This window comes from Eschrichtius robustus, chromosome 5 (genome assembly GCF_028021215.1).
Source record: "Eschrichtius robustus isolate mEscRob2 chromosome 5, mEscRob2.pri, whole genome shotgun sequence".
Taxonomy (NCBI): domain Eukaryota; kingdom Metazoa; phylum Chordata; class Mammalia; order Artiodactyla; family Eschrichtiidae; genus Eschrichtius; species Eschrichtius robustus.
The window spans coordinates 104,692,862-104,719,362 of NC_090828.1; positions in this window are offsets into that span (position 1 = coordinate 104,692,862).

Consider the following 26,501-nt stretch of genomic DNA (forward strand, 5'->3'; position numbering starts at 1 on the left):
CGCTGGTGTGACTCCAAGCCCCTTTCTCTAGGCTTTAAAGTCTTTGCACACATTCAGGTGTTTTACCTGGGAAGGGTGGGAAAAGTTCAGCAGCAGCTGGCCTGGGGCTCAGCTCACGTTTACTCAGAGACGCCTTCTCACGGTCCCCCAGCTTTGCAATGAGGACGTTCCTTGCGGGGGGGCTGCTGGCTGCATGGGAGACGATTCCCCACCTCTGACCAACTTCAGAATTGTTTACCACTGGAGCAAGTGCCCTGATAGGGTTTTCCTCTGTATGGCCAGTGGGTTCTGTTTTTTTTTTCCTTTTTGGTTCAAGGTAGGTTTTATTCCTCTTTTTGTATTTATAGATATAAGCATGGAAAAAATTCATTCATATAAATACGTCTATGGGAAGGACAGAACTTTTTTTCTGTTTTATTTTTTTTAAGATTATTTATTTTTTAATTTTTGAATTTTATTTTATTCATTTTTTTATACAGCAGGGTCTTATTGGTTATCTATTTTATACATACAAGTGTATATATGTCAATCCCAGGCTCGCAATTCATCCCACCACCACCACCCTGCCACTTTCCCCCCTTGGTGTCCATACATTTGTTCTCTACATCTGTGTCTCTATTTATGCCTTGCAAACCGGTTCATCTGTACCATTTTTCTAGGTTCCACATGTATGCGTTAATATACGATATTTGTTTTTCTCTTTCTGACTTACTTCACTCTGTATGACAGTCTCTAGATCTATCCACGTCTCTACAAATGACCCAATTTCATTCCTTTTTATGGCTGAGTAATATTCCATTTTATATATGTACCACATCTTTTCCATTTGTCTATCTATGGGCATTTAGGTTGCTTCCATGACCTGGCTATTGTAAATAGTGCTGCAATGAACATTGTGGTGAATGTGTCTTTTTGAATTATGGTTTTCTCTGGGTATATGCCCAGTAGTGGGATTGCTGGGTCATATGGTAATTCTATTTTTAGTTTTTTAAGGAACCTCCATACTGTTCTCCATAGTGACTGTATCAATTTACATTCTCACAAATAATGTAAGAGGGTTCCCTTTTCTCCACACCCTCTCCAGCATTTGTTGTTTGTAGATTTTCTGATGATGCCCATTCTAACTTGTGTGAGGTGATACCTCATTGTAGTTTTGGTTTATATTCCTCTAATAATTAGTGATGTTGAGCAGCTTTTCATGTGCTTCTTGGCCATCTGTATGTCTTCTTGGGACAAATGTCTATTTACATCATCTGCCCATTTTTGGATTGGGTTGTTTGTTTTTTTTTACTGTTGAGCTGCATGAGCTGTTTATATATATTGGACATTAATCCTTTGTCCATTGATTCATTTGCAAATATTTTCTCCCATTCTGAGGGTTGTCTTTTCGTCTTGTTTGTAGTTTCCTTTGCTTTCCAAAAGCTTTTAGGTTTCATTTGCTCCCATTTGTTTATTTTTGTTTTTTATTCCATTACTCTAGGAGGTGGATCAAAAAAGATCTTGCTGTGATTTACGTCAAAGAGTATTCTTCCTATGTTTTCCTCTAAGAGTTTTATAGTGTCTGGTCTTACATTTCGGTCTCTAATCCATTTTGAGTTTATTTTTTGTGTATGGTGTTTGGGAGTGTTCTAATTTCATTCTTTTACATGTAGCTGTCCATTTTTCCCAGCACCACTTATTGAAGAGACTGTCTTTTCTCCATTGTATATCCTTGCCTCCTTTGTCATAGATTAGTGGACCATAGGTGTGTAGGTTTGTCTCTGGGCTTTCTTTTTTTTTTCTTTTACATCTTTATTGGAGTATAATTGCTTTACAATTGTGTGTTAGTTTCTGCTGTATAAAAAAGTGAATCAGCTATACGTATACATATAACACCATATCTCCTCCCTCTTGCACCTCCCTCTCACTCCCTTTTCCCACCCCTTTAGGTGGTCACAAAGCACCGAGCTGATCTCCCTGTGCTATGTGTCTGTTTCCCAGTAGCTATCAATTTTACATTTGGTAGTGTATATATGTCCATACCACTCTCTCACTTTGTCCCAGCTTACCCTTCCCCCTCCCCGTGTCCTCAAGTCCTTTCTCTACGTCTGTGTCCTTAATCTTTTCCTGCCCCTAGGTTCTTCATAAACTTTTTTTCTTTTAGATTCCATATATATGTGTTAGCATACAGTATTTGTTTTTCTCTTTCTGACTTACTTCACTCTGTAGGACAGACTTTAGGTCCATCCATCTCACTACAAATAACTCAATTTCATTTCTTTTTATGGCTGAGTAATATTCCATTTTATATTGAAGATGTGCAACATCTTTTTTACCCATTCATCAGTTGATGGACACTTAGGTTGCTTCCATGTCCTGGCTATTGCAAATAGAGCTGCAATGAACATTGTGGAACATGACTCTTTTTGAATTATGGTTTTCTCCAGGTATATGCCCAGTAGTGAGATTGCTGTGTCATATGGTAGTTCTATTTTTAGTTTTTTAAGGAACCTCCATACTGTTCTCGATAGTGGCTGTATCAATTTACACTCCCACCAACGGTGCAAGAGGGTTCCCTTTTTTCCCCACCTCTGCAGCATTTATTGTTTGTAGATTTTTTTGATGATGGCCATTCTTACCTGTGTGTGGTGATACCTCATTGTAATTTCGATTTGCATTTCTCTAATGATCAGTGATGTTGAGCATTCTTTCATGTGTTTGTTGGCAATCTGTATATCTTCTTTGGAGAAATGTCTATTTAGGTCTTCTGCGCATGTTTGGATTGGGTTGTTTGGTTTTGTGATATTGAGCTACATGAGCTGCTTTTTGGAGATTAATCCTTTGCCATTTGCTTCATTTGAAAATATTTTCTCCCATTCTGATGGTTGTCTTTTCGTCTTGCTTATGTTTTCCTTTGCAGTGCAAAAGATTTTAAGTTTCATTAGGTCCCCTTTTTTTATTTTTGTTTTTATTTCCATTTATCTAGGAGGTGGGTCAAAGAAGGATCTTGCTGTGATTTATGTCATAGACTGTTCTGCTTATGTTTTCCTCTAAGAGTTTTATAGTGGCTGGTCTTACATTTAGGTCTCTAATCCATTTTGAGTTTATGTTTGTGTATGGTGTTAGGGAGTGTTCTAATTTCATTCTTTTACATGTAGCTGTCCAGTTTTCCCAGCACCACTTACTGAAGACACTGTCTTTTCTCCATTGTATACCCTTTCCTCCTTTGTCATAGATTAGTTAACCATAGGTACGTGGGTTTATCTCTGTGCTTTCTATCCTGTTCTATTGATCTCTATTTCTGTTTTTGTGTCAGTACCATATTATCTTGATTACTGTAGCTTTGTAATATAGTCTGAAGTCTGGAAGTCTGATTCCTCCAGCTCTTTTTTTTTCCCCTCAAGACTGCTTTGGCTATCCGGGGTCTTTTGTGTCTCCCTACAAATTTTAAGATTTTTTTTCTAGTTCTGTAGAAAATGCCAAAGGTATTTTGATAGGGATTGCATTGAATCTGTAGATTGCTTTGGGTAGTATAGTTTTTTTCACAATATTGATTCTTCTAATCCAAGAACATGGTATATGTCTCCATCTGTTTATATCATCTTTGATTTCTTTCATCAGTGTCTTATAGTTTTCTGAGTACAGGGCTTTTAGTTCCTTAGTTAGGTTTATTCCTAGGTATTTTATTCTTTTTGTTGCAGTGGTAGTGGGATTCTTTCCTTAATTTCTCCTTCTGTTCTTTCATTGTTAGTGTATAGGAATGCAAACAATTTCTCTGCATTAATTTTGTATCCTGCAACTTTACCAAATTCATTGATTAACTCCAGTGGTTTTCTGGTGGCATCTTTAGGATTCTCTATCTATGATATGATGTCATCTGCAAACAGTGACAGTTTTACTTCTTCTTTTCCTTTTTGTATTCTTTTTATTTCTTTTTCTTCTCTGATTGCCATGGCTAGGACTTCCAAAGCTATGTTGAATAGTAGTGGTGAGAGTGGACATCCTCGTCTTGTTCCTGATCTTAGAGGAAACGCTTTTAGTTTTTCACCATTGAGAATGCTGTTTGCTGTGGGTTTGTCATATATGGCCTTTATTATGTTGAGGTAGTTTCCCTCTGTGCCCACACTCTGCAGAGTTTTTATCATAAATGGGTGTTGAATTTTCTCAAAATCTTTTCCTGCATCTATTGAGATGATCATATGGTTTTATTCTACAATTTGTTAATATGGTGTATCACATTGATTTGTGTATATTGAAGAATCCTTGCATCCCTGGGATAAACCTCACTTGATCATGGTGTATGATCCTTTTAATGTGTTGTTTGGTTCTGTTTGCTAGTATTTTGTTGAGGATTTTTACATCTATATTCATCAGTGATATTGGTCTATAATTTTCTTTCCTTGTAGTATCTTTGTCTGGTTTTGGTATCAGGGTGATGGTGGTCTCATAGAATGCGTTTGGGAGTGTTCCTTCCCCTGCAATTGTTTTGAAGAATTTGAGAAGGTTGGGTGATAGCTCTTCTGTAAATATTTGATAGAATTCACCTGTGATGCCATCTGGTTCTGGACTTTTGTTTGTTGGAAGATTTTTAATCACAGTTTCAATTTCATTGCTTGTGATAGGTTTGTTCATATTCTCTATTTCTTCCTGATTCAGTCTTGGAAGGTTATCCCTTTCTAAGAATTTGTCCATTTCTTCCAGATTGTCCATTTTATTGGCATAGAGTTGCTTGTAGTAGTCTCTTAGGATGCTTTGTATTCCTGTGGTGTCTGTTGTAACTTCTCCTTTTTCACTTCTAATTTTGTTGATTTGAGTCCTCTCCCTCTCTTTCTTGAGTCTGGCTAAAGGCTTATCATTTTTGTTTATCTTCTCAAAGAACCAGCTTTTAGTTTTATTGATCTTTGCTTTCGTTTTCTTTGTTTCTATTTCATTTATTCCTGCTCTGATCTTTATGATTCCTTTCCTTCTACTAACTTTGGGTTTTGTTCTTCTTTCTCTAGTTCCTCTAGGTGTAAGGTTAGATTGTTTATTTGAGATTTTTCTTGTTTCTTGAGGTAGGCTTGTATTGCTATAAACTTCCCTCTTAGAACTGTTTTTGCTGCATCCCATAGGTTTTGGATCATCGTGTTTTTGTTGTCATTTGTCTCTAGGTAGTTTTTGATTTCCTCTTTTATTTCTTCAGTGATCTCTTGGTTATTTAGTAACGTATTGTTTAGCCTCTATGTGTTTGTGTTTTTTACGGTTTTTTCCCTGTAATTGATTTCTAATCTCATAGCATTGTGGTCGGAACAGCTGCTTGATATGATTTCAGTTTTCTTAAATTTACTGAGGCTTTTTTGCGACCCGAGATGTGATCTATCCTGGAGAATGTTCCGTGTGCAGTTGAGAAGAACGTGTAATCTGCTGTTTTTGGATGGAATGTCCTATAAATATCAATTAACTCTATCTGGTCTATTGTGTCATTTAAAGCTTGTGTTTCTTTATTAATTTTCTGTCTGGATGATCTCCACTGGGGTAAGTGAGCTGTTAAAGTCCCCCGCTATTATTGTGTTACTGTTGATTTCCTCTTTTATAGCTGTTAGCAGTTGCCTTATATATTGAGGTGCTCCTATGTTGGGTACATATATATTTATAATTGTTATATCTTCTTCTTGGATTGATCCCTTGACCATTATGTAGTGTTTTCCCTTGTCTCTTGTAACATTCTTTATTTTAAATTCTATTTTATCTGATATGAGTATTGCTACTCCAGCTTTCTTTTGATTTTCATTTGCATAGAATATATTTTTCCATCGCCTCACTTTCAGTCTGTATGTGTCCCTAGGTCTGAAATGGGTCTCTTGTAGACAGCATATATATGGGTCTTGTTTTTGTATCCATTCAGAGAGCCTGTGTCTTTTGGTTGGAACATTTAGTCCATTCATTTTTAAGGTAATTATCGATACGTATGTTCCTATTACTATTTTCTTAATTGTTACGGGTTTGTCTTGGTGGGTCCTTTTCTTCTCTTGTGTTTCCCACTTAGAGAAGTTCCTTTAGCATTTGGTGTAGAGCTGGTTTCATGGTGCTGAATTCTCTTAGCTTTTGCTTGTCTGTAGGACTTTTGATTTCTCTGTGAAATCTGAATGAGATCCTTGCTGGGTGGAGTACTCTTGGTGGTAGGTTCTTCCCTTTTATCACTTTAAATTTATCATGCCACTCCCATCTGGCTTGTAGATTTTCTGCTGAGAAATCAGCTGTTATGGGAGTTCCCTTGTATGTTATTTGTCATTTTTCCCTTGTTGCTTTCAATAATTTTTCTTTGTCTTTAATATTTGTCAATTTGGTTACTATGTGTCTTGGCATTTTTCTCCTTTGGTTTATCCTGCCTGGGACTCTCTGCACTTCCTGGACTTGGGTGGCTATTTCTTTTCCCATGCTAGGGAAGTTTTTGACTATAATCTCTTCAAATATATTCTTGGGTCCTTTCTCTCTCTTTTCTCCTTCTGGGACCCCTATAATGTGAATGTTGTTGCGTTTAATGTTGTCCCAGAGGACTCTTAGGGTGTCTTCATTTATTTTCATTCTTTTTCTTTATTCTGTTCCATGGCAGTGATTTCCACCTTTCTGTCTTCCAGGTCACTTATCCGTTCTTCTGCCACAGTTATTCTGCTACTGATTCCTTCTAGTGTATTTTTCATTTCAGTTATTATATTATTCACCTCTGTTTGTTTGTTCTTTAATTCTTCTAGGTGTTTGTTCCTTAATTCTTCTAGGTCTTTGTTAAGCATTTCTTGCATCTTCTCGATCTTTGCCTCCATTCTTTTTCCAAGGTCTTGTATCATCTTCACTATCATTATTCAGAATTCTTTTTCTGGGAGGTTCCCTATCTCCACCTCATTTCGGTTTTTTTTCTGGGGTTTTATCTTGTTCCTTGATCTGGTATAAAGTCCTCTGCCTTTTCATTTTGTCTATCTTTCTGTGAATGTGGTTTTCCTTCCACAGGCTTCAGAATTGTAGTTCTTCTTGCTTCTGCTGTCTGCTCTCCAGTGGATAAGTCTATTTTAGAGGCTTGTGCAAGCTTCCTGATGGGAGGGACTGGTGATGGGTAGAGCTGGGTGTTGCTTTGGTGGGCAGAGCTTTAATCCGCTTGTCTGCGCATTAAATAAAACTTTAATAAAAAAGTTTAATCCGCTTGTCTGCTGATGCATGGGGCTGGGTTCCCTCCCTGTTGGTTGTTTGGCCTGAGGCAACCCAGCCCTGGAGGCTACCTTGCTCTTGGTGGGGCTAATGGCGGACTCTGGGAGGGCTCACACCAAGGAGTATTTCCCAGAACTTCTGCCGCCAGTGTCGTTGTCCTCACGGTGAGCCACAGCCACAGCCACCACCTGCCTCTACAGGAGACCCTCTAAAACTAGCAGGTAGTTCTGGTCATTCTCTTACAGGGTCACTGCTCCTTCCCCTGGGTCCTGATGTGCACACTACTTTGTGTGTGCCCTCCAAGAGTGGAGTATCTGACTGGAGTTGAGACTCTGAGACTCTGCGTGGAGTCGCACAGACTCTGGGTCCTGTGAAGCTTCGATGTTTTGTGGTTCTAGAAATCCTATAGGAGACGGTCCACAGCAGGTGAAGCTAATGCTGTCAGTAGAGGTGCTAAAGCCAAAGATCTGCAGTTCCGACTAGAGGTGCCGATGTACATACAGGACAGAATCATCTCGTGTGAATGTAGTTCAGGCATGTTTAAGATGAATGCAGCCATGTTAATGCCTACCATATTCTATCTTGAGCCTCTCCTCAGGGACCCCCTCCTCAGTTCCTGAGGCTCCTGTAAGTCATGTACAGGGGACTGGAGAGTGGGCTCTGTCCAGTCTGAGCCCTGAGTTACACTGTGTGTATCTTAGGATACTTTGTATTTCTGTGGTGTCTGTTGTAACATCATCTCTGTCATTTCAGGTTTATTTGGGCTCTCTCTTTTTTAGAAAAACATACTACTGTTGTCTTTTATTCTTTACAGAAGTTTAATAAGTGTTTGATCTACTATCCTTACTCTATGTATACTTTTTGCAGCGAGATTTTTACTTTGTTTTCTTGTTCCTATCAATAATTAGTGAGACTTCTTTTAAGCTATCTTCAACATTGCTTATAAAGCTGCTTTATTAGTGATGACAGAGCCTTAATGGAAGTCATGTTCTGGTTGTAAATTAGAATACAATGTGCCAGCAAAAAGCCCCTTAAGTTTATGTCTCATTACTTCTTGTTCTTTTTTTAATTTAATTTTTATTTTTTATCAGAGCAAATTTGATTAAAATGTTTTGTTTCTTCTAGGTGTGCAAGATGTGATTCTTTTAAACATATGCATATATCTATTCTTCTTTGGATCATTTTCCCATGTAGGTTATGACACACTGTTGAGTAATCTTCTCTTGGTATTACATAGGTCTTTGGTGATTACATATTTCACATGTGTTTCTATATCTATCTTAACCCCAATATCCTAATGTATCCAATCCTCACACCTTTCCATTTGGTGAACCATAAGCTTATTTAATGAATCTGTGATTGCATTTCTCTGTGGAAATACCTTCATTGGTATCAATTTTTAGCAAAGACCTATAAGTGATATTATAGGATATGTGTCTTTTGCTTTCTGACTCAGTACAATTTGCCTGATTACCTCAAGAATCATACATGGTGCTGCAAATGGCATTGTTTCATTTTTTTCTCTGGCTAATATTCCATCTGTACGCGTACCAGTTCTTCTTTGACCATGCACCTCTTAATGGACTTTTTGGTTGTGTCCATGTCTTGGCTATTGTAATACTGCTGCAATGCACATTTGCTTGCCTGTGTCTTTCCAGTTTTATCTTCTTATGTTATAGGACAAGGAGTGGGCTTGCTGTATCATATGGTAGTTCAGTGTGTACATTTTAAAGGCACCACCATTCAGTTCTCATTAGTGGCTCTTTCCAGGTTACGTCCCTCTTAAAGTTGAGGGTATGCATTTCTCCAAAACACCTTCAATATTTATTGTTTGTAGTTTTCTTGCTGATGGTTATTCTGACAGGTGCGAGCTGATACCTCTTTGTGGTTGAATTTGCATGTGTCCAATAATCTGTTGAAATTGACCTTTAAAGCATGTCGTTTTTATTTATCAAACTGTGATTACAGCTTAGATCTTGGATTTTCATGTGGCTACTAATTCCTTATACTGAGCTTTAGGCATGTCCTGTTTTTTCTTTCCCTATTTTTTATTAAAGAGTGAGTACAACTTCCCTCTTCATATTGACGTGTTGAAAAATTTGTCATGTGTTGAATTTTCTTGCCTATTCCCTACCCCAGGGCATTTTTTGAGGGCAGGTGTCATTTACCGCCCGGCAGGCCTTGTGACTATTAAGCAACCATTAGCACTGGGTTTAAAGCTGCTGTTGTGGGAAACAGCCACGAGGCGGCAGCATTATTACATTCTCAACTCTTGTTACTAGGGCAACAGACTCTTCCTGGAGGTCGAGTTCAGAGGTTGGAAATTAGAGTGGAATGTGCTGGGGTAAGCTCTCAAAAGGTTATGTCTCCTTACTTATGTTTGTGTTTAAAATTTAATTTATATTTCTTACCGGAGTAAATTTGATTAGAGTGTTGTGATTGTCTGACTGTACAGAATCTGCTCAATGATTCATACATATGTCTGTTCATTTTTGGATCCTGTTACAATGTATGTTATTACAGAACGTTGAGTAGACCTCGCTTGGTATTTACTAGTTGTTTTGTCATTATATATTTTATATGTATTGGTGATTATATAATTCATATAGTTTATATGTTATATGTTTATAGACACTTAATATACGTTAGTATATGTATGTTAGCCCCATAATCCTAATTTATCCATCCTCCCACCTTTCAATTTGGTTAACCATTAGTTTGTTTTATAAGTCTGTGAGTGTCTTTTTCTGTGGAAATATGTGCATTGGTAGCAATCTTAGGATAACATGTATAAACGATACCGTAGGATATTTGTCATTCCCTTTTGACTTACTTAACCCGATATGATTACTTCTAGGCTCATCTGCACTCCTGAAAACGGCACTGTTCATTTTTTTTCCCGAGGCTACTATTGCATTCGGTACGTATACCGCTTGTTCTTTGTCCATTTATCTGTTGATGGACATTTTGTTTGCTTGCCTGTCTTGGCTATTGTAAATATGGCTGCAGTGCATGTTTTCCTGTCTGTGCCTTTCCGATTCTGGTCTTCTTAGGGTATAGGCCCATTAGGGGATCGGCCGCAACATGTGGTAGCTCAGTTTTTACCTTTTAAATGAAGCTCCATTCTGTTCTCATGATTAGCTGTTACCAGTTTACATCCAACCAACAGCATAGTGGCTATGCCTTTCTCAACTAACCCGTCAGCATTCATTGTTTGTAGACTTTTTACGGATGGCATTTTGAATATTGGGTGTCGCAATCTTTTTGTAGTTTGGATTTGCATCCAACCAATAATTCCTGATATTGAGCTTTTATCCATGTTCTTCTTTTTTTAAAATAACAGAGTGAGTAACACTTACCTCTTCAAACTCTTTTCTTGCAAAGTTTTCCGTGTTGTGTAATTTTTTGGCCATTCCCAACCCCAGCATATTTTTTGTGGGCATGAGTCATTTACAGCCCTGCAGTTCTTGTGAATATTAGTGACCATTAGCTGTAGATTGAAAGCTGCTGTTTGAGGAAACGGCCTTAGGGTGGCAGCATTTCTACATTGCCAACTCTGCTTGCTAGGGAAACAGAACCTTGCTGCAAGTTGTGCTTTTTGGTTGCAGATTAGAGTGGAATGTGCCAGGACAAACCCCCGTAAGGTTTAGCCTCCTTAATTCTTGTTTGTGTCTTTAAGTTGTAGTGTTTATCAGAGGAAATTTGATTGAAAAATGTCTTTTGTTCTGGGTGAACGGAATCTTTTTCATTTACACATATACATATATCTATTGATCTTTGGGTCCTTTTCCATGTAGCTTATTACAGAGTGTTGAGTTCACCACACTTGGTATTCCATAGGTCTTTGGGGATGATATATTTTATATATATTAGTATATGTTTGTTAACCCCAATATCCTAATTTATCCAATCCTCACACCTTTTCTTTGGCTTAACCAAAAGTTTGTCTTCTCAATGTGAGATTGTCTTTCTCTGTGGAAATATGTTCATTTTTATGAATTTTCAGATGACATAAGTGTTATCCTAGGACATTTGTCTCTCGCATTCTGACTTACTTCACGTTGTGTTAATATCTCTAGGCTCATCTGTGGTGCTGCCTATGCCATTCTTTTATTTTTTTTCATGACTAATATTCCAATGTGTCCATATACCACTTCTTTGTCCATTCATTTGTTTATGGGCCTTTGTTTTGCTTCCATGTCTTGGCTACTTCAATATTGCTGCAGTGCACATTTGCCTGCCTCTGTCTTTCCAATTCTGGTTGTCTTAGGTTATAGGCCCAAAAGTTGTGCTGCCGCAACATATGGTAGCTCAATTTTTACCCTTTAAACCAGCTCCGTTCAATTTTCGTTAGTGCTGATACCACTTTACATCCCAACAGCAGCTAGAAGGTACACAGTTCTCTAAAACCCCTTCAGCATTTATAGTTTGTAGACTTTTTGCTGATGGTCATTTGACTGGTGTGAGCTGAAACCTTTCTGGAGGTTGGATTTGCATGTGGCTACTAATTCCTTATACTGAGGTTTAGGCATGTCCTGTTTTTTCTATCCCTTTTTTTTCTTAAAGAGTGAGTACAACTACCCTCTTCATATTGACTTCTTGAAAAATTTGTCATGTGTTGAATTTTCTTGCCTATTCCCTACCCCAGGGCATTTTTTGAGGGCAGGTGTCATTTACAGCCCTGCAGGCCTTGTGACTATTAAGCAACCATTAGCACTGGGTTTTTAGCTGCTCTTGTGGGAAGCAGCCAAGAGGCGGCAGCATTATTACGTACTCAACTCTTGTTAGTAGGGCAACAGACTCTTCCTGGAGGTCGTGTTCCAAGGTTGTAAATTAGAGTGGAATGTGCTGGGGCAAGCCCTCAAAAGGTCATGTCTCCTAACTTATGTTTGTTTTTTAAAATTAATTTATATTTCTTACCGGAGTAAATTTGATTAGAGTGTTGTGATTGTCTGGCTGTACAGAATCTGCTCAATGATTCATACATATGTCTGTTCATCTTAAGATCCTGTTACCATGTATGTTATTACAGAAAGTTGAGTAGACCTCCCTTGGTATTTGGTAGGTGTTTTGTTATTATAATTTTTATATGTATTGGTGATTATATAATTCATATAGTTTATATGTTTTATGTTTATAGACATTTAACATATATTAGTATATGTATGTTAGCACCATAATCCTAATTTATCCATCCTCCCACCTTTTAATTTGGTTAACCATTAGTTTGTTTTATAAGTCTGTGAGTGTCTTTTTTTTTGGAAATATGTTCATTGGTAGCAATCTTAGGATAACATGTATAAACGATACCGTAGGATATTTGTCATTCCCTTTTGACTTACTTAACCCAATATGATTACTTCTAGGCTCATCTGCACTCCTGAAAACGGCACTGTTCATTTTTTTCCCGAGGCTACTATTGCATTCGGTACGTATACCGCTTGTTCTTTGTCCATTTATCTGTTGATGGACATTTTGTTTGCTTGCCTGTCTTGGCTATTGTAAATATGGCTGCAGTGCATGATTTTCTGTCTGTGCCTGTCCGATTCTGGTCTTCTTAGGGTATAGGCCCATTAGGGGATCGGCCGCAACATGTGGTAGCTCAGTTTTTACCTTTTAAATGAAGCTCCATTCTGTTCTCATGATTAGCTCTTACCACTTTACATCCAACCAACAGCATAGTGGCTATGCCTTTCTCCACTAACCCGTCAGCATTTATTGTTTGTAGACATTTTACGGATGGCAGTTTGAATACTGGGTGGCGAAATCTTTTTGTAGTTTGGATTTGCATCCAACCAATAATTCCTGATATTGAGCTTTTATCCATGTTCTTCTTTTTTATAAATAACAGAGTGAGTAACACTTACCTCTTCAAACTCTTTTCTTGCAAAGTTTTCCGTGTTGTGTACTTTTTTGGCCATTCCCAACCCCAGCATATTTTTTCAGGGCATGAGTCATTTACAGCCCTGCAGTCCTTGTGAATATTAGTGACCATTAGCTGTAGAATGAAAGCTGCTGTTTGAGGAAACGGCCTTAGGGTGGCAGCATTTCTACGTTGCGAACTCTGCTTGCTAGGGAAACAGAACCTTGCTGCAAGTTGTGCTTTTTGGTTGCAGATTAGAGTGGAATGTGCCAGGACAAACCCCCGTAAAGTTTAGCCTCCTTAATTCTTGTTTGTGTTTTTAAGTTGTAGTGTTTATCAGAGGAAATTTGATTGAAAAATGTCTTTTGTTCTGGGTGAACGGAATCTTGTTCATTTAGATATATACATATATCTATTGATCTTTGGGTCCTTTTCCATGTAGCTTATTACAGAGTGTTGAGTTCACCACACTTGGTATTCCATAGGTCTTTGGGGATGATATATTTTATATATATTAGTATATGTTTGTTAACCCCAATATCCTAATTTATCCATTCCTCACACCTTTTCTTTGGCTTAACCATAAGTTTGTCTTCTCAATGTGAGATTGTCTTTCTCTGTGGAAATATGTTCATTTTTACGAATTTTCAGATGACATAAGTGATATCCTAGGACATTTGTCTCTCGCATTCTGACTTACTTCACGTTGTGTGATTATCTCTAGGCTCATCTGTGGTGCTGCCTATGCCATTCTTTTATTTTTTTTCGTGACTAATATTCCAATGTGTCCATATACCACTTCTTCTTTGTCCATTCATTTGTTTATGGACCTTTTTTTTGCTTCCATGTCTTGGCTACTTCAATATTGCTGCAGTGCACATTTGCCTGCCTCTGTCTTTCCAATTCTGGTTGTCTTAGGTTATAGGCCCAAAAGGTGCCCTGCCGCGTCATATGGTGGCTCAATTTTTACCTTTTATAGCAGCTCCGTTCAGTTTTCGTTAGTGCTGATACCACTTTACAAACCACCAGCAACTAGAAGGTACACAGTTCTCTAAAACCCGTTCAGCGTTTATAGTTTTTAGACATTTTGCTGATGGTCATTTGACTGGTGTGAGCTGAAACCTTTCTGGAGGTTGGATTTGCATGTGGCTACTAATTCCTTATACTGAGCTTTAGGCATGTCCTGTTTTTTCTTTTCCTTTTATTTCTTAAAGAGTGAGTACAACTTCCCTGTTCATATTGACTTCTTGAAAAACTTGTCATGTGTTGAATTTTCTTGCCTATTCCCTACCCCAGGGCATTTTTTGAGGGCAGGTGTCATTTACAACCCTGCAGGCCTTGTGACTATTAAGCAACCATTAGCACTGGGTTTAAAGCTGCTGTTGTGGGAAACAGCCACAAGGCGTCAGCATTATTACGTTCTCAACTCTTGGTACTAGGACAACAGAGTCTTCCTGGAGTAAGTGTTGCGAGGTTGTAAATTAGAGTGGAATGTGCTGGGGCAAGCCCTCAGAAGGCTATGTCTCCTTACTTATGTTTGTTTTTTAAATTTAATTTATATTTCTTATCGGAGTAAATTTGATTAGAGTGCTGTGATTTTCTGGCTGTACAGAATCTGCTCAGTGATTCATACATATGTCTGTTCATCTTTGGATCCTGTTACCATGTATGTTATTACAGAATGTTGAGTAGACCTCCCTTGGTGTTTGGTAGGTGTTTTGTCATTATATATTTTATATGTATTGGTGATTATATAATTCATATAGTTTATATGTTATATGTTTATAGACACTTAACATACGTTAGTATATGTATGTTAGCCCCAAAATCCTAATTTATCCATCGTCCCGCCTTTCATTTTGGTTAACCATTTGTTTGTTTTATAAGTCTGTGAGTGTCTTTTTCTGTGGAAATATGTTCGTTGGTAGCAATCTTAGAATAACATGATAAATGATACCATAGGATATTTGTCATTCCCTTTGACTTACTTAACCCAATATGGTTACTTCTAGGCTCATCTGCACTCCTGAAAACGGCACTGTTCATTTTTTTCCCTAGGCTACTATTGCATTCAGTACGTATACCGCTTCTTCTTTGTCCATTTATCTGTTGATGGACATTTTGTTTGCTTGCCTGTCTTGGCTATTGTAAATATGGCTGCAGTGCATGATTTCCTGTCTGTGCCTTTCCGATTCTGGTCTTCTTAGGGTATAGGCCCATTAGGGGATCGGCCGCAACATATGGTAGCTCAGTATTTACCTTTTAAATGCAGATCCATTCTGTTCTCATGATTAGCTGTTACCCGTTTACATCCAACCAACAGATTAGTGGGTATGCCTTTCTCCACTAACCCGTCAGCATTCATTGTTTGTAGACTTTTTACAGATGGCATTTTGAATATTGTGTGGCGAGATCTTTTTGGAGTTTGGATTTGCATCCAACCAATAATTCCTGATATTGAGCTTTTATCCATGTTCTTCTTTTTTTATAAATAACAGAGTGAGTAACACTTACCTCTTCAAACTGTTTTCTTGAAAAGTTTTCCGTGTTGTGAACTCTTTTGGCCATTCCCAACCCCAGGACATTTTTTGAGAGCATGAATCATTTACAGCCCTGCAGTCCTTGTGAATATTAGTGACCATTAGCTGTAGATTGCAAGCTGCTGTATGAGGAAACGGACTTAGGGTGGCAGCATTTCTACGTTGCCAACTCTGCTTGCTAGGGAAACAGAACCTTGCTGCAAGTTGTGCTTTTTGGTTGCAGATTAGAGTGGAATGTGCCAGGACAAACCCCCGTAAGGTTTAACCTCCTTAATTCTTGTTTCTGACTTTAAGTTGTAGTTTTTATGAGAGGAAATTTGATTGAAAAATGTCTTTTGTTCTAGGTGAACAGAATCTAGTTCATTTACACATATACATATATCTATTGATCTTTGGGTCCCTTTCCATGTAGGTTATTACAGAGTGTTGAGTAGACCACTCTTGGTATTCCATAGGTCTTTGGAGATGATATACTTTATATGTACTAGTATATGTTTGTTAGCCCCAATATCCTAATTTCTCCATTCCTCACACATTTTCTTTGGCTTAACCAAAAGTTTGTCTTCTCAATGTGAGATTGTCTTTCTCTGTGGAAATATGTTCATTTTTATGAATTTTCAGATGACATAAGTGTTATCCTAGGACATTTGTCTCTCGCATTCTGACTTACTTCACGTTGTGTGATTATCTCTAGGCTCATCTGTGGTGCTGCCTATGCCATTCTTTTATTTTTTTTTCGTGACTAATATTCCAATGTGTCCATATACCACTTCTTCTTTGTCCATTCATTTGTTTATGGACTTTTTTTTTGCTTTCATGTCTTGGCTACTGCAGTATTGCTGCAGTGCACATTTGCCTGCCTCTGTCATTCCGATTCTGGGGGTCTTAGGTTATAGGCCCAAAAGGTGCCCTGCCGCATCATATGGTAGCTCAATTTATACCCTTTTAAGCAGCTCCGTTCAGTTTTCGTTAGTGCTGATACCACTTTACATACCACCAGCAGCTAGAATGTACACAGTTTTCTAAAACTCCTTCAGCATTTATAGTTTGTAGACTTTTAGCTGATGGTCATTTGACTGGCGTGAGCTGAAACCTTTCTGGAGGTTGGATTTGCATGTGGCTACTAATTCCTTATACTGAGCTTTAGGCATGTCCTGTTTTTTCTTTTCCTTTTATTTCTTAAAGTGTGAGTACAACTTCCCTCTTCATAGACTTCTTGAAAAATTTGTCATGTGTTGAATTTTCTTGCCTATTCCCTACCCCAGGGCATTTTTTGAGGGCAGGTATCATTTACAGCCCTGCATGTCTTGTGACTATTTACCAACCATTAGCACTGGGTTTAAAGCTGCTGTTGTGGGAAAAAGCCACAAGGCGGCAGCATTATTACTTTCTCAACTCTTGTTACTAGGGCAACAGAGTCTTCCCGGAGGTAGTGTTGTGAGGTTGTAAATTAGAGTGGAATGTGCTGGGGTGAGCCCTCAGAAGGCTATGTCTCCTTACTTATGTTTGGTTTTTAAATTTAATTTATATTTCTTATCGGAGTAAATTTGATTAGAGTGTTGTGATTGTCTGGCTGTACACAATCTGCTCAATGATTCATACATATGTCTGTTCATCTTCGGATCCTGTTACCCTGTATGTTATTACAGAATGTTGAGTAGACCTCCCTTGGTATTTGGTAGGTGGTTTGTCATTATATATTTTATATATATTGGTGATTATATAATTCATATAGTTTATATGTTATATGTTTATAGACATTCAACATACATTAGTATATGTATGTTAGCCCTATAATCCTAATTTATCCATCCAACCGCCTTTCATTTTGGTTAACCATTAGTTTGATTTATACGTCTTTGAGTGTCTTTTTCTTTGGAAATCTGTTCATTGGTAGCAATCTTAGGATAACATGTATAAATGATACCATAGGATATTTATCATTCCCTTTTGACATACTTAACCCAATATGATTACTTCTAGGCTCATCTGCACTCCTGAAAATGGCACTGTTCATTTTTTTCCCGAGGCTACTATTCCATTCGGTACGTATACCGCTTCTTCTTTGTCCATTTAACTGTTGATGGACATTTGCTTTTCTTGCCTTACTTGGCTATTGTCAATATGGCTGCAGTGCATGTTTTCCTGTCTGTGCCTTTCCGATTCTGGTCTTCTTAGGGTATACGCCCATTAGGGGATCGGCCGCAACTTATGGTAGCTCAGTGTTTACCTTTTAAATGCAGCTCCATTCTGTTCTCATGATTAGCTGTTACCAGATTACATCTAACCAACAGCATAGTGGGTATGCCTTTCTCCACTAACCCGTCAGCATTCATTGTTTGTAGACTTTTTACGGATGTCATTTTGAATACTGTTTGGCGAAATCTTTTTCGAGTTTGGATTTGCATCCAACCAATAATTCCTGATATTGAGCTTTTATCCATGTTCTTCTTTTTTTTAAATAACAGAGTGAGTAACACTTACCTCTTCAAACTGGTTTCTTGAAAAGTTTTCCGTGTTTTGTACTTTTTTGGCCATTCCCAAGCCCAGGACATTTTTTGAGGGCATGAGTCATTTACAGCCCTGCAGTCCTTGTGAATATTAGTGACCATTAGCAGTAGATTGAAAGCTTCTGTTTGAGGAAACGGCCTTAGGGTGGCAGCATTTCTACGTTGCCAACTCTGCTTCCTATCGAAACAAAACCTTGCTGCAAGTTGTGCTTTTTGGTGGCAGATTAGAGTGGAATGTGGCAGGAGAAAACCCCGTAAGGTTTAGCCTCCTTAATTCTTGTTTGTCACTTTAGGTTGTAGTTTTTATGAGAGGAAATTTGATTGAAAAATGTCTTTTGTTCTGGGTGAACAGCATCTTGTTCATTTACACCTATACATATATCTATTGAACTTTGGGTCATTTTCTATGTAGGTTATTACAGAGTGTTGAGTAGACCACTCTTGGTATTCCATAGGCCTTTGCGGATGATATATTTTATATGTATTAGTATATGTTTGTTAACCTCAATATCCTAATTTATCCATTCCTCACACCTTTTCTTTGGCTTAAACATAAGTTTGTCTTCTCAATGTGAGATTGTCTTTCTCTGTGGAAATATGTTCATTTTTATGAATTTTCAGATGACATAAGTGATATCCTAGGACATTTGTCTCTCGCATTCTGACTTACTTCACATTGTGTGATTATCTCTAGGCTCATCTGTGGTGCTGCCTATGCCATTCTTTTTTTTTTTTCGTGACTAATATTCCAATGTGTCCATATACCACTTCTTCTTTGTCCATTCATTTGTTTATGGGCCTTTGTTTTGCTTCCATGTTTTGGCTACTTCAATATTGCTGCAGTGCACATTTGCCTGCCTCTGTCTGTCCGATTCTGGTGGTCTTAGTATATAGGCCCAAAAGGTGCCCTGCCGCATCATATGGTAGCTGAATTTTTACCTTTTAAAGCAGCTCCATTCAGTTTTCATTAGTGCTGATACCACTTTTTATCCCACCAGCAGCTACAAGGTACACAATTCTCTAAAACCCTTTTATCATTTATAGTTTGTAGACTTTTTGCTGATGGTCATTTGGCTCGTGAGAGCTGAAAGCTTTCTGGAGGTTGGATTTGCATGTGACTACTAATTCCTTATACTGAGCTTTAGGCATGTCCTGTTTTTTCTTTTCCTTTTATTTTTTAAAGAGTGAGTACAACTTCCCTCTTCATTTGCTTTCTTGAAAAATTTGTCATGTGTTGAATTTTCTTGCCTATTCCCTACCCCAGGGCATTTTTTGAGGGCAGGTGTCATTTACAGCCCTGCAGGCCTTGTGACTATTAAGCAACCATTAGCACTGGGTTTAAAGCTGCTGTTGTGGGAAACAGCCACAAGGCAGCAGCATTTTTACGTTCTCAACTCTTGTTACTAGGGCAACAGAGTCTTCCTGGAGGTAGTGTTGCGAGGTTGTAAATTAGAGTGGAATGTGCAGGGGCAATCCCTCAGAAGGTTATGTCTTCTGACTTATGTTTGTTTTTTAAATTAAGTTTATATTTCTTATTGGAGTAAATTTGATTAGAGTGTTGTGATTGTCTGGCTGTACAGAATCTACTCAATGATTCATACATATGTCTGTTCATCTTCGGATCCTGTTACCATGTATGTTATTACAGAATGTTGAGTAGACCTCCCTTGGTATTTGGTAGGTGTTTTGTCATTATATATTTTATATGTATTGGTGATTATATAATTCATATAGTTTATATGTTATATGTTTATAGACATTTAACATATATTAGTATATGTATGTTAGCCCCATAATCCTAATTTATCCATCCTCCCACCTTTCATTTTGGTTAACCACTAGTTTGTTTTATAAGTCTGTGAGTGCCTTTCTCTGTGGAAATATGTTCATTTGTGTCAGTTATTAGATAACGCCTATAAGTGATATCAGAGAATATAGGTGTCTTGCTTTCTGACTTACCTCATGTTTTGTGATTATCTCCAGGCTCATTTGTGGTGCCTTAAAGAGCAGTGTTTCACTGTTTCCCACGGCTAATATTCCATTGTGTACATGGACCACTTCTTCTTTATCCATTCACCTGTGGATGGACATTTTGGTTGCTTCAATGTCTTGTCTATTGTGAATAAGGCTGCAGTGCAGCTTTTGCAGCTCAGGTCTTCTCGATTCTGGGCTTCTCAGGTGAGAGGCACAGTGGTGCACCTGCTGAATTGAATGGTACCTCAATTTTTACTTTCAAACGCAGCTCCGTTCTCTTCTCATTATTGGTTGTTAACCAGTAAATATCTCACCAGCAGCTAGAGGGTACACAGTTCTCTAAAACCCCTTCAGCATTTATTGTTTGTAGACTTTTTGCTGATGGTCAGTCTAGTGGTGTGAGTTGAAACCATTTTGTACATTACATTGCATGAGTCTAATACTTCCTGAGTTTGAGATTTTATCCATTTTCCTTTTTTAAAAAAGACGGTGAGTAAAATTTACCACTTCATACTATCTCCTTGAAAAATTTGCCTGTTTTGAATTTTTTAATCCATTCCCCATCTCAGCAGAATTTTGAGGGCAGGTGTCTTCACAGCCCTGAGTCCTTGTGAATGTTCAGTGACCACTAGCTGTGGGTTGAAAGCCGCTCTTGCGGGAAACGGCCACAAGGCGGCAGAATTTCTCCTTTGCCAAATCTGGTCACTAGGGCAACAGAGCCTTAATGGAAGTCGTGTTCTAGGTTGTAAATTACAATGGAATGTGCCAGGAAAAAGCCTTTTAAAGTTATGTCTCATTACTTCTTGTTCGTAGTATTAAGTTTTTTACTTTTTAATCACAGCAAATTTGATTACAATGTTTTCTTTGTTCTAGGTGTGCAAGATGTGGTTCTTTCATACATATAAATATATCAATTCTTCTTTGGATCCTTTTCCCATGTAGGTTATGACACAATGTTCAGTAGTCTTCTCTTGGTATTGCGTACGTCTTTGGTGATTATATATTTCACATGTGTTTTTATATGTCTGTAATCCCCAATATAGTAATGTGTCCAATCCTCACACCTTTCCATTTGGTGAACCATACATTTATGTACTGAATCTGTGATTGCCTTTCTCCGTGGATATCTCTTTGTTGGTATCAATTCGTAGGTAACACCTGTAACTGATACGATAGGATATGTGTCTTTCACTTTCTCACTTACTCCAAGTTGCGTGACTACTTCTAGAGTCATCTATGGTGCTGCAAATGGCATTGTTTCATTTTATCGCCAGCTCATAATCCATCTGTACATGTAGCAGTTCTTCTTTGTCCACCCATCTGTCGGTGGACTTTTTGGTGACTTCCATATCTTGGCTATGGTAGTACTGTGCAATGTAGATGTGCCTGCCTCTTTCTTTCCAATTCTGTCTTCTTAGGTTATAGGTCCAGGAATAAGCCTCTGGATCGTACGGTAGCTCAATGTTTACCTTTTAACGGCACCTCCACTCTGCTCTCATGAGTGGCTCTTTCCAGGTTACATCCCACTTAAAGTTGAGGGTTTGCATTTCTCCACAGCACCTTCAGCATTTATTCTTTGTGGTTTTTTACTGATGGTTATTCTGACTGGTGTGAGCTGATACGTCTTTGTGGCTAAATTTGCATGTGTCTCATGATCCATTAAAACTGAGCTTTAAGGCAGGTCCTTTTCATTTTTCAGGCTGTGAGTACAGCTTAGTTCTTCAAAGTGTTTTCTTAAAGTATGTATGTCATAATTTTAAAATTTTTTTCACCATTACCTCCCTGAAGACATTTTGCGGTGACCATTAGCACAGGCTTCAACCTGCGTTTGCAGGTAACGGCCAGAGGGTGGCAGTCTTTCTACGTTCCCCATGCTGGTACTAGGGCAACAGGCCTTCCGGCCAGTGGTGTTCCTCGGTTATAAATTAGAGTGGAATGTGCCTGAAGAAACCCACAAATGCTGATGTCTCCTTACTTATGTTTGTCTTTTAAATTTACCTTATATTTATTATTGGAGGAATATTACATTGTGTACATGGAAGAGTTCTTCTTGGTGCGTTCCTCTGTTGATGGACATTTTCATTGCTTCCAAATGTTGGCTATGGTCAATATGGCTGGAGTGCAGGATTGCCACCCTGTGACGTTTTGATTCTCATTTTCTCAGGGGATAGGCCCAGCAGTGGGTATGACTGATTGACGGGTAGCTCAGTGTTTACCTTTTCAAGGCACTTCCATTGTGTTTTCATTAGTGGCTCTTACCACGTCCCCCTTAGGGCCGAGTGTACGCATTCCTCCACAGTCCCTTCAGCATTTATTTTTTGAAACATTTTTGCTGATGGCCATTCTGACTGCTGTGAGCTGATAGGTTTTTGTAATTTGGGTTTGCATGTCTTTAAAGATTCCTAAAATATATCATTTTCCCACACCTTTTTCTTTCCTCTTTAAAGGAAAAGCTGTGAGTACCACATAGCTCTTGAAATTGTCTTCTTGGAAGGTTGCCCACTTTTGAAATTTTTGCTCCATTTTTGATCCCAGGATTTATTTGGAGGGCAGGTGTCATTTACAGAATGGCAAGTTGGTGAATATTTAGTGACCTTTAGCAGTGGGTTGAAAGCTGCTGTTGTGGGAAATGGCCACAAGGAGGCAGCATTTCTCCATTCCCAAATCTGAGTACTAGGGCAGCAGAGCCTTTCTGGAAGTCGTGTTCCTAGGTTGTAAATTAGAATGGAATGTGCCAGGAGAAACCCCCATAAGTTTAGGTCTCATTACTTCTTGTTTTTGTTAATTTTTTTAATCGGGGTAAGGACTAGAATATTGTTTGTCCTAGGGGTACACAATCTGGTTCAATTGTACATTATATATGTCTACTCTACAGATCCTCTTCCCATGTAAAATATTATAGAGTGTTCTGTAGACCTCCCTTGCTATATGGTCGGTCGTTTTGAAATATGTATATAATATGTATTTGGATATGTATAGTAACACTAATCTCATTTATCCATTCCCCCCACCTTTCCTTTTAGATGAGCACAGTTGGTTTTCTAAGTCTGTGAGTGTCTTTCTCTGTGGAAATATGTTCATTTGTGTCAGTGATCAGATAACGCCTCTAAGGGATATCATAGGATATAGGTCTTTTGCTTTCCGACTTACCTCATGTTTTGTGATTATCTCCAGGCTCATCTCTGGTGCCTCAAAGAGCAGTGTTTCATTGTTTTCCATGGCTAATATTCCATTGTGTACATGGACTCCTTCTTCTTTATCCATTCACCTGTTGATGGACATTTTGGTTGCTTCCCATCTTGGCTATTTTGAATAAGGCTGCAGTGCAGCCTTTGCAGCCTGTGTCTTTTCGATCCTGGTCTTCTCAGGTGAGAGGCCCAGTGGTGTGCCTGTTGGATTGAATGGTACCTCAGTTTTCACTTTTCAACGCAGTTCCTTTCGGTACTCCTTACTGGCTGTTAACCACTTTACATCTCACCAGCACCTAGAGGTTACACAGTTCTCTACAACCCCATCAGCATTTATCGTTGGTAGACTTTTTGCTGACGGTCAGTCGACAGGTGTGAGTTGAAACCTTTTGGTTGATTAGATTGCATGAGTCTAATCATTCCTGAGGTTGAGCTTTTACCCATTTTCCTGTTTTTTTGTTTAAAGAGAGTGAGGAATACTTACCTCTGCATACTATCTTCTTGAAACATTCGCCTGTTTTGAATTTTTTTGTCCATTCCCTACCTGAGCACAATTTTTGATGGCAGGTGTCCTTTACAGCCCTGAGTCCTTGTGAATTTCAAGTGACCAGTAGCTGTGGGTTTAAAGCTGCTCTTGCGGGAAACGGCCACAAGGGGGCAGCATATCTCCTTTACCAAATCTGGTCACTAGGGCAACAGAGCCTTAAAGGAAGTCGTGTTCTAGGTTGTAAATTACAATGGAATGTGCCGGGAAAAAGCCCTTTAAGTGTATGTGTCATTCCTTCTTGTTTGTATTTTTAACAAAATTTTTATTCTTTATCACAGCAAATTCGATTACAATGGTTTGTTTGGTCTAGGTGTGCAAGATGTGGTTCCTTCACACATATACATATATCTATTCTTCTTTGGAATCTTTTCCCGTGTAGGTTATGACACAATTTTGAGTAGTCTTCTCTTGGTATTCTGTAGGTCTTTGGTGATTATATATTTCACGTGTGTTTGTATATCTCTGTTCACCTCAATATGGTAATGTACCCAATCCTCACACCTTTCCATTTGGTGAACCTTAAGTTTTTGTACTGAATCTGTGATTGCCTTTCTCTGTGGAAGTATCTTCGTTTGTATCAATTTTTAGGTAACACCTCTATGTGGTATGATAGGATATGTGTCTTTCGCTTTCTCACTTACTCCAAGTTGCGTGATTACTTCTAGAGTCATCTATGGTGCTGCAAATGGCATTGCTTCATTTTATCGCTAGCTCATAATCCATCTGTACATGTAGCAGTTCTTCTTTGTCCACCCATCTGTCGGTGGACTTTTTGGTGACTTCCATATCTTGGCTATGGTAATACTGTGCAATGCAGATGTGCCTGCCTCTTTCTTTCCAATTCTGTCTTCTTAGGTTATAGGTCCAGGAATAAGCCTCTGGATCGTACGGTAGCTCAATGTTTACCTTTTAACGGCACCTCCACTCTGCTCTCATGAGTGGCTCTCTCCAGGTTACATCCCACTTAAAGTGGAGGGTTTGCATTTCTCCACAGCACCTTGAGCATTTATTCTTTGTGGTTTTTTACTGATGGTTATTCTGACTGGTGTGCGCTGATACGTCTTTGTGGTTGAATTTGCATGTGTCTCATGATCCATTAAAACTGAGCTTTAAGGCAGGTCCTTTTCATTTTTCAGGCTGTGAGTACAGCTTAGTTCTTCAAAGTGTTTTCTTAAAGTATGTATGTCATAATTTTAAAATTTTTTGGCCATTACCTCCCTGAAGACATTTTGCGGTGACCATTAGCACAGGCTTAAACCTGTGTTTGCAGGTAACGGCCAGAGGGTGGCAGTCTTTCTACGTTCCCCATGCTGGTACTAGGGCAACAGACCTTCCGGCCAGTGGTGTTCCTCGGTTATAAATTAGAGTGGAATGTGCCTGAAGAAACCCACAAATGCTGATGTCTCCTTACTTATGTTTGTCTTTTAAATTTACCTTATATTTATTATTGGAGCAATATTACATTGTGTACATGGAAGAGTTCTTCTTGGTGCGTTCCTCTGTTGATGGACATTTTCATTGCTTCCAAATGTTGGCTATGGTCAATATGGCTGGAGTGCAGGATTGCCAGCCTGTGACGTTTTGATTCTCATTTTCTCAGGGGATAGGCCCAGCAGTGGGTATGACTGATTGACGGGTAGCTCAGTGTTTACCTTTTCAAGGCACTTCCATTGTGTTTTCATTAGTGGCTCTTACCAAGTCCCCCTTAGGGCCGAGTATACGCATTCCTCCACAGTCCCTTCAGCATTTATTTTTTGAAACATTTTTGCTGATGGCCATTCTGACTGCTGTGAGCTGATACGTTTTTGTAATTTGGGTTTGCATGTCTTTAAAGATTCCTAAAATATATCATTTTCCCACACCTTTTTCTTTCCTCTTCTTTAAAGGAAAAGCTGTGAGTACCACATAGCTCTTGAAATTGTCTTCTTGGAAGGTTGCCCACTTTTGAAATTTTTGCTCCATTTTTGATCCCAGGATTTATTTGGAGGGCAGGTGTCATTTACAGAATGGCAAGTTGGTGAATATTTAGTGACCTTTAGCAGTGGGTTGAAAGCTGCTGTTGTGGGAAATGGCCACAAGGAGGCAGCATTTCTCCATTCCCAAATCTGAGTACTAGGGCAGCAGAGCCTTTCTGGAAGTCGTGTTCCTAGGTTGTAAATTAGAATGGAATGTGCCAGGAGAAACCCCCATAAGTTTAGGTCTCATTACTTCTTGTTTTTGTTAATTTTTTTAATCGGGGTAAGGACTAGAATATTGTTTGTCCTAGGGGTACACAATCTGGTTCATTTGTACATTATATATGTCTACTCTACAGATCCTCTTCCCATGTAAAATATTATAGAGTGTTCTGCAGACCTCCCTTGCTATATGGTCGGTCGTTTTGAAATATGTATATAATATGTATTTGGATATGTATAGTAACACTAATCTCATTTATCCATTCCCCCCACCTTTCCTTTTAGATGAGCATAGTTGGTTTTCTAAGTCTGTGAGTGTCTTTCTCTGTGGAAATATGTTCATTTGTGTCAGTGATTAGATAACGCCTCTAAGGGATATCATAGGATATAGGTCTTTTGCTTTCCGACTTACCTCATGTTTTGTGATTATCTCCAGGCTCATCTCTGGTGCCTCAAAGAGCAGTGTTTCATTGTTTTCCATGGCTAATATTCCATTGTGTACATGGACTCTTTCTTCTTTATCCATTCACCTATTGATGGACAT